General features: G+C 41.9%; 1 protein-coding gene across 1 annotated transcript in view; it reads left to right on the forward strand.

Annotated features, from left to right (window-relative positions):
* ITPR1 (inositol 1,4,5-trisphosphate receptor type 1) overlaps positions 1-16,409 on the forward strand; it is a 268,821-nt gene that overhangs the window by 176,539 nt on the left and 75,873 nt on the right. The window lies entirely within an intron of this gene.

Below are 16,409 nucleotides of genomic sequence, written 5' to 3' on the forward strand. Positions count from 1 at the left end.
TGGGATGGAGGTTGAGTGCAGGAGGGAGCTTGGGGTGAGAGATGGGTGTAGGAGAGAGTGTGGGATTGGGGGGGGGGGGAGGGAAGTTTGGGTGAAGGAGGCAGTTGTGACCTAGGGTAGGGGACTGGGTTGCAGGATTTTGGGATGTGACCTAGGGAAGGAGATTGGGGTGCCAGATCTGGGAGTGGGTATGGGTGTAAGATGGGGTAGAGGGTTTGCGTATGTGGAGGGGGACAGAGGGTTGGGGAAGAAAGGGGCTGGGGTGCCAGAGGCAGGATCTGGGCTGGGAGGCATTTACTAGCAGAAACCTGAGGCAGACTGTCTGCTGCAGGCTGCTCGCTGCTCTACGTGGCTCCGCTCCAGGCATGATGGGAAAAGGGAGCAGGGACAAGGAGGGAGGGAGAAGGCTTCCTACACTGCCCCTGTTACCAGCAAAAATTCTCAGCTCCTATTGGCCAAAAACTGATAGATGAAAGCTAAGAGATTTTGTGGGAGGGCGGGAACAGCATGAGAAGTCTCCCTCCTCCTTTCCCAGCCATCCGGAGGAGACAACAGCTGGCTTTTTAAAGTGTGTGAGCTGTTCTCTGACAAACGATTCTGGTGAGGCGGCTGTGGGCCAAATCCGGTGGCTTGGCGGGCCGGATCTAGCCTGCTGACAGCATTTAGATGGTGTTCTTGAACAGACCGACTCACTCGCAGTAGATACAGGGAGAATCCCATTCTAGACTATTTAAACCAGGCATGGGCAAGAGGCTAAGAGCTAGGGCCACCAGATTTTCTATGCTCTTACCATAATATAAAGCAAAGGCAGGGTTTGGTTGGGTCAGGGCAATGAGAGGCGCCTGGAATGGGATTGGGAGGGTTCTGCTTGCAAGGGCAGTTATACTGTATAATGACCACAGGGGGGCAGCAAGGGGCCAGAGATGGGGACTGAAAACAAAGGGCAAAAGTGGAGAATGGGACAGCTGTCTGCAATATAGTGAGAAAGTTTGTCTGTGTCTGTGTCTCCCAGCCAGGGGACATGCGCCCTTCCCCTGCCTGCGCCTGCTGCAGCAGCCCTGGACAAATGCTTGTCACCTGGCCCCGTGCTGCTGCAGTGAGAGAGGGCTGAGGTTGTCCTCAGGGCAGCATTCTTACTGAACCCCTCATCCCCATTCTCACCCAAGCTACCCCCATCCCAGTACCCGTTATGCTGGGTGAGGAGGGCAGAAGCTCCTACCCCAGATTTGTATAGGGATGTTGCTGACCTGAGCAATACGGGGTAAATTTTCTATATACAATAACTTAGTTTTATTCAGATAGAATAGAATGAAATGATCAGTAAATTGGTAGCATAGTCATTTTCAAATAGTTATTTACTCTTTTCTTTTAGAGAACTGAATATCAATTAAATATTTCTCAACGCTTAAGGTAATTGACATGTAAGGATTTCTGTCTTAATGTCACTGCTATATTGCATTGATTCATAGAGATATTTCCAGTATGTTAGATCCAGTCCTCCAGCTTTTTGTCAGTTTCCGCCTTTTGGATGGAGAGATTTCCAGGACAGGGAATATTTTTCTGTGTTTGCATAGCATCCAGCACAATGGAGGCCTGATTCTGATCAGGTCCTTTCAGCACTTCTTTAACTTAATGCTTGATGACGATGAGAGATAAGCTGGGCACTTGTCAAATCAAGTGTAAACATGTAATAAGAAAAGCAAAAAAAGATTTTGAGGAACAGCTAGCCAAAAACTCAAAAAGAAATAACAATGTTTTTTAAGTACATTAGAAGCAGGAAGCCTGCGGGTCCCCTAGATGATCGAGCTATAAAAGGAGCAATCAAGGACGATAAAGCCATTGTGGAGAAACTAAATGATTTCTTTGCTTCAGTCTTCACGGCTGAGGACGTTGGGGAGATTCCTGAATCTGCACCGTCCTTTGTGGGTGATGAATCTGAGGAACTGTCCCGGCTTGAAGTGTCATTAGAGGAGGTTTTGGAACAAATAGAAAAACTTCATGTTAACAAATCCCCGGGACCGGATGGCATTCATCCAAGGGTTCTAAAAGAACTTAAAATGGGAAATTGCTGAGCTATTATCTGTGGTTTGTAACCTATCCTTTAAATGGGCTTCCGCACCTAATGACTGGAAGGTAGCCAACGTGACAGCAATATTTAAAAAGGGCTCTAGAGGCGATCCTGGCAATTACAGACCGGTAAGTCTAACTTCAGTACCGGGCAAATTAGTCGAAACAATAGTAAAGAATACAATTGTGAAGCATATAGAAGAACATAATTTGTTGGACAAAAGTCAACATGGTTTCTGTAAAGGGAAATCCTGTCTTACTAATCTATTAGAGTTCTTTGAAGGGGTTAACAAACATGCAGACAAGGGGGATCCAGTAGATATAGTATACTTGGATTTTCAGAAAGCCTTTGACAAGGTCCCTCACCAAAGGCTCTTGTGTAAATTACATGGCCATGGGATAAGAGGGAAGGTCCTTTCTTGGATTGCGAACTGGTTAAAAGACAGGAAACAAAGGGTAGGAATAAATGGTAAATTTTCAGATTGGAGAGGGGTAACTAGTGGTGTCCCCCAAGGGTCAGTCCTGGGACCAATCCTTTTCAACTTATTCATAAATGATCTGGAGAAAGGGGTAAGCAGTGAGGTAGTAAAGTTTGCGGATGATACCAATCTGTTTAGGATAGTCAAGACAGAAGCAGACTGTGAGGGACTCCAAGAAGATCTCACCAAACTGAGTGATTGGGCAACAAAATGGCAAATGAAATTTAATGTGGATAAGTGTAAAGTAATGGGCATCGGGGAAAAATAACCCCAACTATACGTACAGTATGATGAGGGCTAATTTGGCTATGACAAATCAGGAAAGGGATCTTGGAGTTATCGTGGACAGTTCTCTGAAAACTTCCACACAGAGTGCAGCGGCGGTCAAAAAGGCAAATAGGATGCTAGGAATTATTAGGAAAGGGATAGAAAATAAGACCCAGAATCTCTTACTGCCCCTGTATAAAACTATGGTATGCCCACATCTTGAATACTGTGTACAGATGTGGTCTCCTCACCTCAAAAAAGATATTTTGGCCTTGGAAAGGGTTCAGAAAAGGGCAACTAAAATGATTAGGGGTTTGGAACGGGTCCCCTATGAGGAGAGGCTAAAGAGACTGGGACTTTTCAGTTTAGAAAAGAGGAGACTGAGGGGGAATATGATAGAGGTCTATAAAATCATGAGTGGTGTGGAGAGGGCTGATAAAGAAAAGTTATTTATTAGTTCCCATAATAGAAGAACTAGAGGACACCAAATGAAATTAATGGGTAGCAGGTTTAAAACTAATAAAAGGAAGTTCTTCTTCACATGGCGTGTTGTAAACCTGTGGGACTCCTTACCAGAGGAGGCTGTGAAGGCTAGGACTATAATAGAGTTTAAAGAGAAGCTGGATAAATTCATGGAGGTTAGGTCCATAAAAGGCTATTAGCCAGGGGATAAAATGGTGTCCTTGGCCTCTGTTTGTCAGAGGCTGGAGAGGGATGGCAGGAGACAAATCGCTTGATCATTGTCTTCGGTCCACCCTCTCTGGGGTACCTGATGCTGGCCACTGTCGGTAGACAGGATACTGGGCTAGATGGACCTTTGGTCTGACCCAGTACGGCCGTTCTTATGTTCTTATGTTAAGCTGACAAGTTACAAGTGACACGCAAGTTTTCAAATTTGTCCTTCATATAATTAATTTGAAATGAGTGGTATTACACCGAGATGACTGTAGCTCTGATTTTTGCAAGCTCTCAAGTTTTACAGTGGACATCAGGCTACAAAAAGTGACCAGATTACAAAAAGTTTTATTTCCATTAATATTAGCAAAAGTAATATGCATTTGCTTCACCATGTACCCTGGCAGGAAAGACTTAGAATGAAGGGCACTGGTGTTTAGTGGTTATATTAAATTCTGAAAAACCAGTAGTTAATGTTGCATTGAGTCAGAGACCCTCAACTCAGTGTGATGAAGTGATGTTGGTTTGTGATGTTACCTCACTATGTGATAGTCAGCCAACAACATAGGATGCAACATCACTGTCCGTGTCAAGAAATGACATTGATTCAGTAGCTCTCAGCAACGTCATGTTCTAATATGGTATATTCCTGTAGTAAGGTAACCCAATAGCCAGGATGAAAAATTGGGACAAGAGTGGGAGATAATAGGCACCTATATAAGATAAAGCCCAAAATATCAGGCTGACTCAATTAAATTGGGCCATTTGGTCATCCTGTTCTGTAGTTAAGAGAGAACCTGTGTAGCTCCTTCCAAACTTCAGCACTGTTTTTGTTGCTATATGTATGAGCAAGAGGACATGGAGTACACTCTCATCATCAACATTTAGTTCACTCCGCCTAAGACCATACATACGAAGCTTAAATTCACTAACTTAAATTCCCCCTTCCATATTATTGCTGTTGTTAAAATTTATCTTTTCATGTGTTAAACTTGGGCCTTCATCTTCCTAGCGATGCACAGGTATCCTCCCACATCATATTGGTAGGAAAATCACATTCCATTCTAGTCCAGCAAGGATACATCTATATTCCTTAGCTTATTGTGGAATTTGAAGCTACTGGGTTGAATATGGCTACTTCTGTGTTTTATTTGACTAGATGACCCAAGGGATCCCTTTCTGATTCAGCTTTACATGTGGTAGGGGAGTCTTCCATCCATCTCCAAGGAGACATTTTTAACCAAAAAGTAAAACTCCCTTTAGTTTCCACTTCCTGTATATCCCTGCCCATGGAGGCAAGGGAACTATAAATTAAGTATTTGCTTAGGAGTAAGTGTAGCAGTTTTAGTAAACCTCATGGCACTTTCACATCCGTACCTTATAACTCTGCCAATTTCTGTCGTGATTAGATGCTACTTCCAGGAAACTAGAATAACTTTTTCCATCCTTTCCAGCTCCAGGGAGAAGTGCTCAGGGAGTGTCCCTACTTTTCAGGGAAACGATCTGTTGCCAACAGTGGTGCAGATGTGTCTACGTGCACAAATGCAATGATAGACAGCATCTTCTCTGAAAGGAGTGAGGTTTGGGGATTGTTGTTTTTGTTGTTGTTGGTTTTTTTTTTAATAGTTCAGATGAATTGTTTCTAAGTGCAGAATTACACTGAGGTTTTATGCACCAAAATATTGTCCACAAACTACAGCTCGTGCTGTGCAGAATAGAAGGGCTCAAGCACTCCCAAGAGCTATTACTCATGCACGCAAACTGTAGATAGGACTATGCTGAAAGTACCCCAGAAACTAGTTGTGCCACTGATGAACTTCTCCCCAGGATTCCCACAGCCCAAAAGGCAGCATGCCAAAGTAAAAAATGTGGCATTGTAAGCAAAAGTACCCTTCTTGGCAGCTCCCTCCCCTCCTCGTTTGTTAGTTCTTTTTACCTATTTCATCTTGTTTATAATCCTAGATTGTGAGCACTTTGGGGCAGGGAATGTTCTTGCCTTGCTCAGTGCCTAGAATAATGGGGCTCTCTGATCAGGACCTCAAGATGCTCCTTCAGTGTGTAAATAAGAACAGCTGGGCTTCAACTCTTTCTAATTTTCCAGCACTACTTGAGTCATTAAAAATGAAGCATAAAAATTTAATGTAGAAAAATGCCAATGACGGAGCTTAATTTCTGGGAGAACAGCTGGCTCAGAATTTACAAATCCAAATGAACTTGAAGGTTGATGTAGTAAAATCATGATTTCACTTCTCCCTCCCACAAAGTAATTACTAAATTATGGCTTAGTTAAATTGGTTTCCTGTCTGAGTGAGGTTAGTATAACCATGCTTCCCCGTCACACCTGGGGAAATGTTTTATCTAGTTGTCTGAAAAAAACAAAAGATTGAGGTGGTGAGTAGATGAAATGAAGCTCCTGGAGACTGTTACAGGTCTGCATTTGGTAACCCATTCGTCCACACTGCTTTCAATTCACATTTTTAAAAAGAATCTTTCCCTTCTGCATAGGAAAGATTTAATTAGAGTATGGCAGTGTGATGTTTCCTATTGCTAAGACGTCATTATTTCTACAAAACATATGCAGAACATTACTAGTCTATTAGGAGGTATTATGAAAACCTAGATACACTTGTCAAATGAACAAAGTACATTTTGTATTGCACTGTCTTTGCTTTGTTATTCCCTCATTCAACTTTTCAAATTAGTGAGAACTTCATAATAGGTCTCCCAGCCTTTAGTGTGGATTTACTGAGGTTTGACTATAATTTTAACAAACCGTCATTACAACAGTGACTCTGAGCTTTATTAATTTTGCATCAAAGACTATCAGTGCACATGTACTTAGATTTTGAGAAACGCCTCCACCAAAATCCTTTGCCTTGCATTCAAATTGTTACCACATAGGTCCCTTTGAGAATGAGGAAACTATTGGGATACTAGCAGATTACGCAAAATTACTTTTTTGGCAATGAGATGTGAGGTTTTCACGTGAGAAATGAGCACGGACTGCACTGAAGCAAAAAGTTTCCACTGACACATAGGAATGTCTGTGTGGTGCTCCTCTTTATGTTAATAATGGGAGTTCCCAGGCGACTCCCATGAGCATCAGTGGGAAAAGAAATCACTCGTATTATTGGACAAGGATCATTTGAACAGTTTTTGCTGTTAAATCTTTATTTTAGTAAATATTTGAGCACAGTGATACTGCTTGTTTTATAATGGTGATGCAAGTGGCTGAATATTAGTTTTTTCATTATGATAGTGACAGGTTATTCTAACAGTTTTGGAAATGACTGTTTCATTGAATCATTAAACTATCAAAGTAGAGTTTCTTAATCCACATTAGGCTAGTTCTGATTGCTACAACATTCGTGAACATTTGAAGCATTTCTGCTGCTGAGGAAGCTAATGAGAATTTTAAAGCAACTGTTTATTTTTTAAAACTAACTTATTGTTCCTGTTGGCGTGAGAGCTCAAATTTGCTATGGAAACTCGCCCCAGATTTAGCATTCTGGCAGTTTATAGTAGAGAAGAATTTGAATCAAAGGGTCAGAAAAGGCAATAAATTAACTTGACGAATGTTACTGCTCACTGAACTGAAAATTATATAAGCTCCCTTATGTTTTACGTAACTCCTAGTATGTCTGCCCACAGAAAGCTGGAACCAGTCACTCCCCTGTTGTGCATTCTGATAGCAAAAACTCCTGAGAAATGCGTGGAGAGGTGCTGTCTCAGAAATCACCTTCAGAGCTGTGTTATGTAAAAGAACAATCTCACATGCACTTTCTGCAGTGCTGTTGGGCTATGTGTGACACCTGTTGCTACATTCATTGGGTTTGGGTTTTTTTAGGATTGCTTTGCAGGACTCCACTTGGTGATTTTGCTTGTGGGCAAGCTTAATTTAAAGAATACTTCTGTCGTTTAGCGCAGATTGGAGGATAGTCTGTTGCATATCGACTTGAACATGGGATCTGCTTCAGTTAATGTAAACTGGGCAAGTGAATAACCGTGGGGGTTATTGCTAAAGACTTCTTCTATAGCCCGTGTCTCTTGTTTGCCAAATATAAATTATATGCACCATATATATATATGCTGTTTCACCTCCTGAGAGTTTCAGGTTTCCTGGATCTGTGAAAGTTTAATGATGAGTAAACTTCCTTACATAACTTCCTCTCCATGGCAATTTTGGTCAGATCATTTAATTAGGGATCTTCTCAAAAGTTAGATTACATGACAAATAGGTTTCCCATGAAGCCTCCTAAGTAGTGTTCTGAAGAGCAAATCAAGGGATGAGATTTGACTTAATTTTGATGAACTATGTTCTCAAATCTCAGAACAATGTAATAATGGTACCAATCCTCAGAACTAGTATATTTGTGTTCTTGCATATGCTGTTCTTGTAAGTGAAACAGCCCCACACCATAATCCTTTCCCCAGCTATACATCTCCTGGTGCGAGTGCAAATAAAAATTACATGGCAAAGAGGATTGGTGATCAAACCAAAGTTAATTATGTGCAGAGTAGGGATGTAAATAGTTAACTGGCATGTCTCACCCTGACTGGATGATGTTTAACGGAGAGCCCAAGCAGGCTAGGCTACATCGGGTGGTGGTGGGGCACTCTAGACCAGCAGGAGCAGCCCTGCCTATGGCAGGGGACTACTTGAGCCCACCATTCCATGTTGCAGGTGGAGGGCAGGCTGCTCCAACCTGGCCAGGCTTTCTGCCATATCTCATCAGCTCATTTTTAATGTAAAACGTATCAATTATATGTGCCTGCCCTACAGAATTATCTGGGACCCGAAAGACTTGTTGAGTTCTTTTCTTGTGCATCAACCCCAGTAAGTAAGATCTTGAAGAGCAGATTATGGTTTTTGATCTTCATGTGATCTATTGCCTTCGTAGGTGGTTGATTGGAGCTCAGTACAAACTTGTGCAGTTGACGCCCAAGAGGAGGAGTAAAGATCATTCTTTCTCAACTGTGCTGGCTATGCACAGGTATAAAAAAAGTATATATTAAAGAGAAAATGTTGGTGGCTTTAATGTAATAAGGCCTCTGAATGCACAAAGGGAGCAGATCTCCTATGTAACGAGGTGCCATTTTGACATAGTAGATATTAAGAGAAGAAAAACATTTAACATCTTGGACCAGTGCTAAAAAGAAACCACATGTAACCTTGAAACAATCAAATGTGCCAAATTCAAAAGTCATCTGATGTTTTAATTGACCAGGAGTTGAAAACATCAGGATGCATACGTGCTAGGTGGCAAACATTTAAAATCACACCATTGCAATCGATTGCTCCTTTAGTTCTAAAGTAACTTCTCACAACAGCAACCAACTAGGACTATTAGATGGACACCCAAATTGATATAGGCAACCTAGCTATTATCAATAGCATTTGTAGGGTGGGGAGTCCTATCTCACTCTAGTTGTTTGTGAGATATTGGCAGTGCACCTTGTAGACAAACAGATGTGGTCCCTGAATCTGCAGACAACTTGAAACATAAATGAATGATGTGAGCTTCACCATTCACTGGGATGAATAACTTTAAAATAATATGAAGTAAATCTACTTACTCTAGGATACTAAACCACTCTCCTCACTTTACTTAGTGCCAGATCCCTGACTGCTGTTCTACTCAACTGCCCAAGTCCTTAGCTTCTTAGCCACCATAATTGTGGTTTATTTTCAGTATAAAATTCTACAGAATGTTGACATGTACCAAACCAAGGTGTAATGTAAAACTGAATTTAATAACATGTTGATACGGTTAAATCTTTCATATATGCTTGAGTGAAAACGTCTATTATTTAAATATACTTAAAGCAGCTGTAGACTCTGAGCAGCTTCACTGGAATGCTGCAGGAGTCACAGGCTTGATCTGTAGAATTTAGGTCAACCTTGCTTCAGAGTTTACTTCAGGTGATTTGAATTTAACCCTGAAAATTGGTCCGACTTCAGGCAATGAAAAATCGGATCTTTTGGGGGATACTAGTGCCCTAGGCAAGCCAGCAATTTCTACTTCTTCCCAGTCTACAGTGCTGTTGCTAATATGTTGCTGCCCTGAGCAGCCACCTGTTTAGTACCTTTTGATTAAGCACTACTAATCCGAGTGATGTGGGCTTTTTAAAATATAGGCAATATCCAATTTATTAAAATATGGAAGCTGTACTTTGCAAGTAGGTTTTAAAAGCTACTACTACAAAACTACTCAATAATGCCTTCTGAACCACGAAGCTCTCGCAAATATGATTTGTCAAATTTTTCTTTCTGACCAACGGTTCAGGATCACAAATGCTTAAACAGTAGGAAAAATATCTTCTTACCATGTGTGTTTGTGGGAAAATGTGCATGTCGGGGTGTTTATATAAATCAATAACCAATATTCTTTTGATACAGGGTTAAACATTAAAAAATACTCAAAACCATTCAAGACAACGGTAACATCTGTTTAGAAAAATAATAAAATAACCTTGTCTGATCATCCAACAGCCTATGAGCTGGTCATCTAGATATTTCATGATGAAATTATTAGAAGCTTTTCCCCCCAGGCACAGTATTCCAAAGGAGGTCACTGTTTAGCATTGGTGGCACTCCAGACAAAAGTGCTGCTTCAAAACTTTTTCTTACAAAGAGAAGTAGCATAATACTCAGCAAACATCCAAGTCTCTTCAGGGCAGCAGTTTTGTCATCATCTTTGTCCATGATACACTCCTTATGCCATTGGGAACGATATCATTGTGTATATGCTGCATTCAGAATAGGATCCCAGTTGCGCTTGTCGTATTCTGAGTCAGCATTAAGGCAACATGTATTGTAATATAGCGTTGATTATCAAGTAGGCAAGGAGATGTTAGTCTGCTAGCTCTCTGGTGCAGTCACCATCATAGCTATTGTTGTGTATGTGCATGCATACACCAATACACCATCTATCACACTGGTCGTTTACAAAAGCTTCAGCATGGTAGCCGAGTTAGTCCATAACTGGAAAAACTTAAAAAAAAAATGAATAGTCTAGCAGTACCTTAAAGACTAACAAAACATCTAGAAGGTATCATGAGCTTTCATGGGCACAACCCATTTCTTCAGATGAAGAAGTGGGTTGTGCCCCCGAAAGCTCATGATACCATCCACATGTTTTGTTAGTCTTCAAGGTGCTGCAATAGTATTTGCTTTATTAGGCATTTTGACCCCCACCACAGTGTAAATAGCGTGGCCCCACTAGAAACTAGAGATGGAATAGCTGCTATGAAATCTTTCTTGCTTTTGCTGGATTAAAAGAATTTCCGTTTTGCTGGATGAAATATGATAAAGCTACCAAAGAAGAGTGCTCAGCTTGTGAACTGGGTGGGTAAGGAGGCAGTATAATAATGGAAAGGGTATTGAACGTGTGGACTGTTTCCACTGCGTGATCGATGAGTTGGGTTTTGCAAGTAACCAACCCACCAGTATTCCTGTACCACAGCAGCTTGTTGGAAGCCCAACATCACTGGCTCTGCCCTTTGTAATATAGCATTTCAATGGGTGAAAAAATGAGGGTGGGGAACTGTATCAGAGTCTGAATGTTAAATGTACTCACTGTGATATGACCACCATATGCTCTGGCTCATTTCAGCAGTCAGTAAAATGTGACTGTAAAATTATAAGGAATACAGACAGTAAATTGCTAATGCTTAATGTGTAGCCTGTATTCTTCTTCTTCTGTGAGATCCATATCCTGTTGTTTAAACTTTTAAGATGATCCCTAACAGGATTAAAGTCCTCAGCAAGCAGGCAGAGGCAAGCTATTCAGAAAAACAAGGTCATGCTGCAGGGTTTTTTTTTTTTTTGGGGGGGGGGGGGGTAAGCACAGGAATCAACAAAGAGATGTTATATAACTTCTATTTATATCCTACTTGCTCACTAGCTGCAGGCATACAAGAGTATCTGAGAAGGGAATTTAATGAGCTCTCAGGGCTTGCTCACCTTCTAGAGCTGGTAGGAGCCAGCTTGTTTTTGAAGTGCGTCAGCAAATGAAACTGGTGGTGGGTGGGTGGTTTGGGTAGGTGGACTGACTTGTTGCTATGGTTTTCTTCAATTCCCCTGTCTCTCAAGAAGATCTCACACCTTCTTTGGAGTCTGTAGACTTCCGTGTTTCTCTCGCCTCCTCATGGCTCTCTAAGGAAGTGTGTTTTTCCATATAGGAGCTTTGCATGCACATGGGTGCATGCCCTGATGTGTGTGGAGAGGAACTCAAATAAAAGCCAAGTCGGAGCCCTAACTTTCCCTCCTTTTTAGAGCCACCTGCTTTGTTTTCAGGAATTTGAAACTGAAACTGAATGGGCAGATGCCCACTTATGAGTCACCATTGTTGCCTGATTGGTTTGGTTTCTCATCATCTCAGTTCACCTCATTGCCCTTGGGTGCTTTTTTTTTAACCTTAGCATCTTGTGTGAATTATTGCCAGTTTAAATTGGAGACTATCGGGCTTTTAAGTGTCGCATTTGGGAATGCCTATCTAATACAAGGGCTCTTCCTGAAACAAGTGGCTTAGCTCTCCCACCTGATTTCATTGTAACGTTCGTGGGGGAAGAATACCATGAGTGGGCCTGTTACTAAGCAGCAAGGTCCCTCCCCAAGAGTCTCCTTAGTCAAATTTGTTGTAACAGCACAATGTTTCCAGTTCAGAGTCTAGCCCTGCAGGGGAGCATCAATAACTTAAGTGTGCTCTCAGTTTGTCTGTGTGTTTGCAAATGTAATAATGTTCCTTCTGTACTTGCACTGGTTAAAGATGAAGTGTAAAGCTATGCTGAAAAAATGGCAAGTTAAGACATTCCTTATGGGCTCAATTCTGGCTTCAGGACATGTTCAACCCACAACTATTTTAACTAACAAATTAGTAGATTCCATGGGACTAATGGTATTATTAAGGACACAGAACAATGGATTTTTAGCAAACAAGGAAATACCAAAGGATTTCTTAGAAGTATTGGATTTTTTTTAAGTTAACTGTATTCTGTGGTGAAAGCCCTTGCACCCTGGCCAGGGGTAACATAAATAATTTGTTTCTGTACTTGACTGCAAGCTCATATTAGTTTTGCAGTTGATTTTTAAAATGGTGTGATGGTGTAGGGCTGTTTTGAAGTATAGTCAGGCTGTGAACAACTATGAGGTAGAGGTGAGCTTTCTTGTGAATACACCTTCATAAAACTAGTGCAAGTTTTTTTAATAGTTCATAGCAGTACCCTACCAGGATAACCAAAACAACACTAACTTCCTCTTAGTCATTTCTATCTAAGATTGGAGTAAAAGATCTGCTGATTCAAGGCCAGAGAGCTAATCTTTAGCTCAGTAGATTAAGGGACTTTCCTTTTGGAAACATCCCTGTCTAGTTAAAAGTTCATTGTTTAACAATTTCTCATGAAAATCAGGCTTCGCTGATTGACGTTTAGCTCTCTATATGAAGGAGGGAGAGAGAGTTGTTTTTTTTAACCAGTTCAACATAAGCCTTTAAGTTTTTGCTGTTTACTTTAACTGTTTGGTTGTTGCTAAATCATGACTGATGTTTTCCTGAGAGGTCTCACCCTACTAATTAATGGAATCTCCCGGAGTATATGCTTGTAAATCTGCTTTTAAAAATATGCTTTAAGGGCGTAGTTCAGGAAACGTTCTGCCTTTCTAATGCCAAAGGCAGAACCTCCTTTAGAATCTCAATCCACTGCTTAAATCAGATCACCTTTCTTTCAGAAAGGAGAGTTAGAACTGACCACTTTGCATACAGTGTTTGTTAATAGGTTTTCATTAAATTTGTTACCACATAAGCTGGCAAACAGAGCATATCATAGAGCCTATAATGATCAAGTCTGGGAAGAGAAGCCAAGCTATTGGATGTGAGAAGCACTGGTATTCATCTTTCTGATTTCTTGGTTAACCATAAGAACAGCTGTGACTTCAGGCCAGGTCTGGTAAACAGTTAACTGAAGAGATTAACATGTTCCCAGTAAGAGTGACAAACATACGCATAAAGACATGAGCAAAACCTGATAAGCCTTTGAAAAATGAGAACCACACACAAACTGCTTTCAGCTGGTCCCTGGCATTCTAGGTTTTTCCACTAGGTAATCCTTTGTGCTGATTCAGTATGCACAGGCCCACATGCAGTTAAAGAAGTTATGTGTTTAAGTTGACTGAGTCTTTACTGCACTTTGTGATGCTGTAGTTCTTCAGTTGGCTTTAAATTAAGACATCTGTCAGTAAAGTTTACAACCTGCCATGTGTTGCTGCTGTTAGTCTGATTTAAACTAATTAACCTGCTACCCATTGCTGAGGCAAGACCTACATTACGAATCACTTATAAACACTGTTGCAGTTACCTAGTTCCATAATTCCATCTGTCTAAGCTGCTTTCATTTTGGCCAGCTGCATTTTATACCGTTAGATGCCAGAAAATCCATCAGGCACTAGGGCGCAGCTAAATTTCTTCTCTCTTCAAGGCTCCTGAAATTGAATCAAGCTATTAAGTTGTGAGAATAGTGGGAAGGAAAATGAGGTTGAGGGTTTTTTGTTTGCTTGTTACACACCAGGTGAATCATCTTCATAATTTATTATTTAAAATTATTATTCAAATATGGTGTCCACTTTTTAAAAATAAATGTAAGAAATTGGAGAAAACACAAACTGTTTTGAGGGTTGAAGAAAACGCTTTGTAGTGAAAGACTAACAAGCTCAATTGGTTTAGTTTAGCAAAAAGAAAATTGAAAGGAGACTTAAAGCATGTGAATACCTCCTTGCGGAGAAAAAAGCAGATACAAAGGACTTCTCAATGGAGCAGAGAAAGGTACAACAAAATCCAGTTGCTGGAAGCTGAAGGCAGACAAATTCAAATTTTTAACAATGCGTGTGATTAACCTCTGAAACTACCAAGAGAAGTGATAGATTCTCTGTCTCTTGATGTTGTTGTCAGGTAAGTGTTAGCCAAACAAAAATCATTGAGCTTTATACATGGGTAACAGTGTGAAATGTAACAGCCAGTGTTGTACAAGTGGCTAGTCTACTTGACTCTTCTGGTCTTAAACTCTGAATTATTATTTGTATTCCAGTAGCACCTAGGAGGAGCAGTCATGGACCAAGACCCTATTGTGCTAGTATATGGGACTTCAGTCCCTTTCTCCTGCCAATTGTTTGATGGATAGGGCTGCCAGCTGTCCAGTTTTGAACCGGACAGTCCAGTATTTGAGCTTTCTGTCCGGGACATGGCTGTGAAAAACGCTAATACGGTCTTGGGATGCATTAGGCGAGGTATTTCCAGTAGGGATAAGGAGGTGTTAGTGCCGTTATACAAGGCGTTGGTGAGACCTCATTTGGAATAATGTGTGCAGTTCTGGTCTCCCATGTTTACGAAGGATGAATTCAAACTGGAACAGGTACAAAGAAGGGCCACTAGGATTATCCGAGGAATGGAAAAACCTGTCTTATGAAAGGAGACTCAAGGAGCTTGGCTTGTTTACCTTAACCGAAAGAAGGCTGAGGGGGGACATGATTGCACTCTTTAAATATATTAGAGGGATAAATACCAGGGAGGGAGAGGAATTATTTCAGCTTAATACCAATGTGGACACAAGAACAAATGGATATAAGCTGGCTAGTAGGAAGTTAAGACTCAAAATTAGACTAAGGTTTCTAGCCATTAGAGTGAAGTTCTGGAACAGCCTTCCAAGGGAAGTTGTGGGGGCAAAAGACCTATCTGGCTTCAAGATTAAGCTAGATGGGTTTATGAAGGGGATGGTTTGAGAGAACATGATTTTGGTAACTAATTGACCTTTCATTATCGGTGGTAAATAGGCCAATGGAGGGATGATAGAAGTTACTATAGAGAACTTTTCCTGGGTGTCTGGCTGGTGAGTCTTGGCCACATGCTCAGGGTTCAGCTGATCACCATATTTGCGGTCGGGAAGGAATTTTCCTCACGGGGAGATTGGCACAGGCTCTGGAGGTTTTTCGCCTTCCTCTGTAGCATGGGGCACAGATCACAGCTGAAGGATTCTCTGCATCTTGGGGCCCTTAAACTATTTGAAGGCGTCAATATATGAGATATAGGTGAGAGGATTATTCCAGGAGTGGGTGGGTGAGATTCTGTGGCCTGCATTGTGCAGAGGGTCAGACTAGATGATCATAATGGTCCCTTCTGCCCTTACAGCCTATGAGTCTATGAAACAAACTGAGAAAATACCAGACATATAAATGTCCAGTATTTTCTAATTAAGTAAGTTTCATTGTTATCATGAGTATCAGTATGTAGTTGCATACTGCCTGGATGGCTGGTAGGCATGCTCACACTGCGTGAGCGTGTTGACCAAACAGGCAGTACGCAACTACACAGTAGAGAGGAGGTTGGTGGGGCTGGGGCGGCATGGAATCCACAGGGCTGGACTTGCCCATGCGCTCCACCGGGACCGTGCACAGGACAGGCAGCTCCCCAGGATCTGCATGCACCCAGGCCAGCTCTGCTCCCTGCCAACCTGTTCTCTCCCCCCCGCTCGCCCTCCCCCCTGCCCGCCCAGCCAGCCCCGCTACCCCAACCCCCTCCCAGCCAGCCCTGCTTCCCACTGGCTAGTTTCTTCCCCTCACACCAATCTCCCTGGCCAGCCCCACTGCCCCTGACCTCCTCTCGGCAGCCCCACTCCCCTCCTGGCCGGTCCATTTCCCCCTCTACCCTCCCCCCCCCCCCCCCCCCCCCCCGATCTGATATCAAGTGTGTCTGGCCTTTTTTTTTTTTTTTTTTTAACCATCTGGTAACTCTATTGATGGAACATTCTATAGATAGCTCTAGGGCAGTGTTGGGCAACCAAGGCTAGCAAGTGGCAGCAGATCAGATAGCCTCTGTAACCCCCAGCAAGATGAAGCAGGGGGGGTCGGCTCTGCACTCTCGGAAAGGGCAGGGC

The sequence above is a fragment of the Pelodiscus sinensis genome, chromosome 11 (assembly GCF_049634645.1).
Source record: "Pelodiscus sinensis isolate JC-2024 chromosome 11, ASM4963464v1, whole genome shotgun sequence".
NCBI classification, from domain to species: Eukaryota; Metazoa; Chordata; order Testudines; family Trionychidae; genus Pelodiscus; species Pelodiscus sinensis.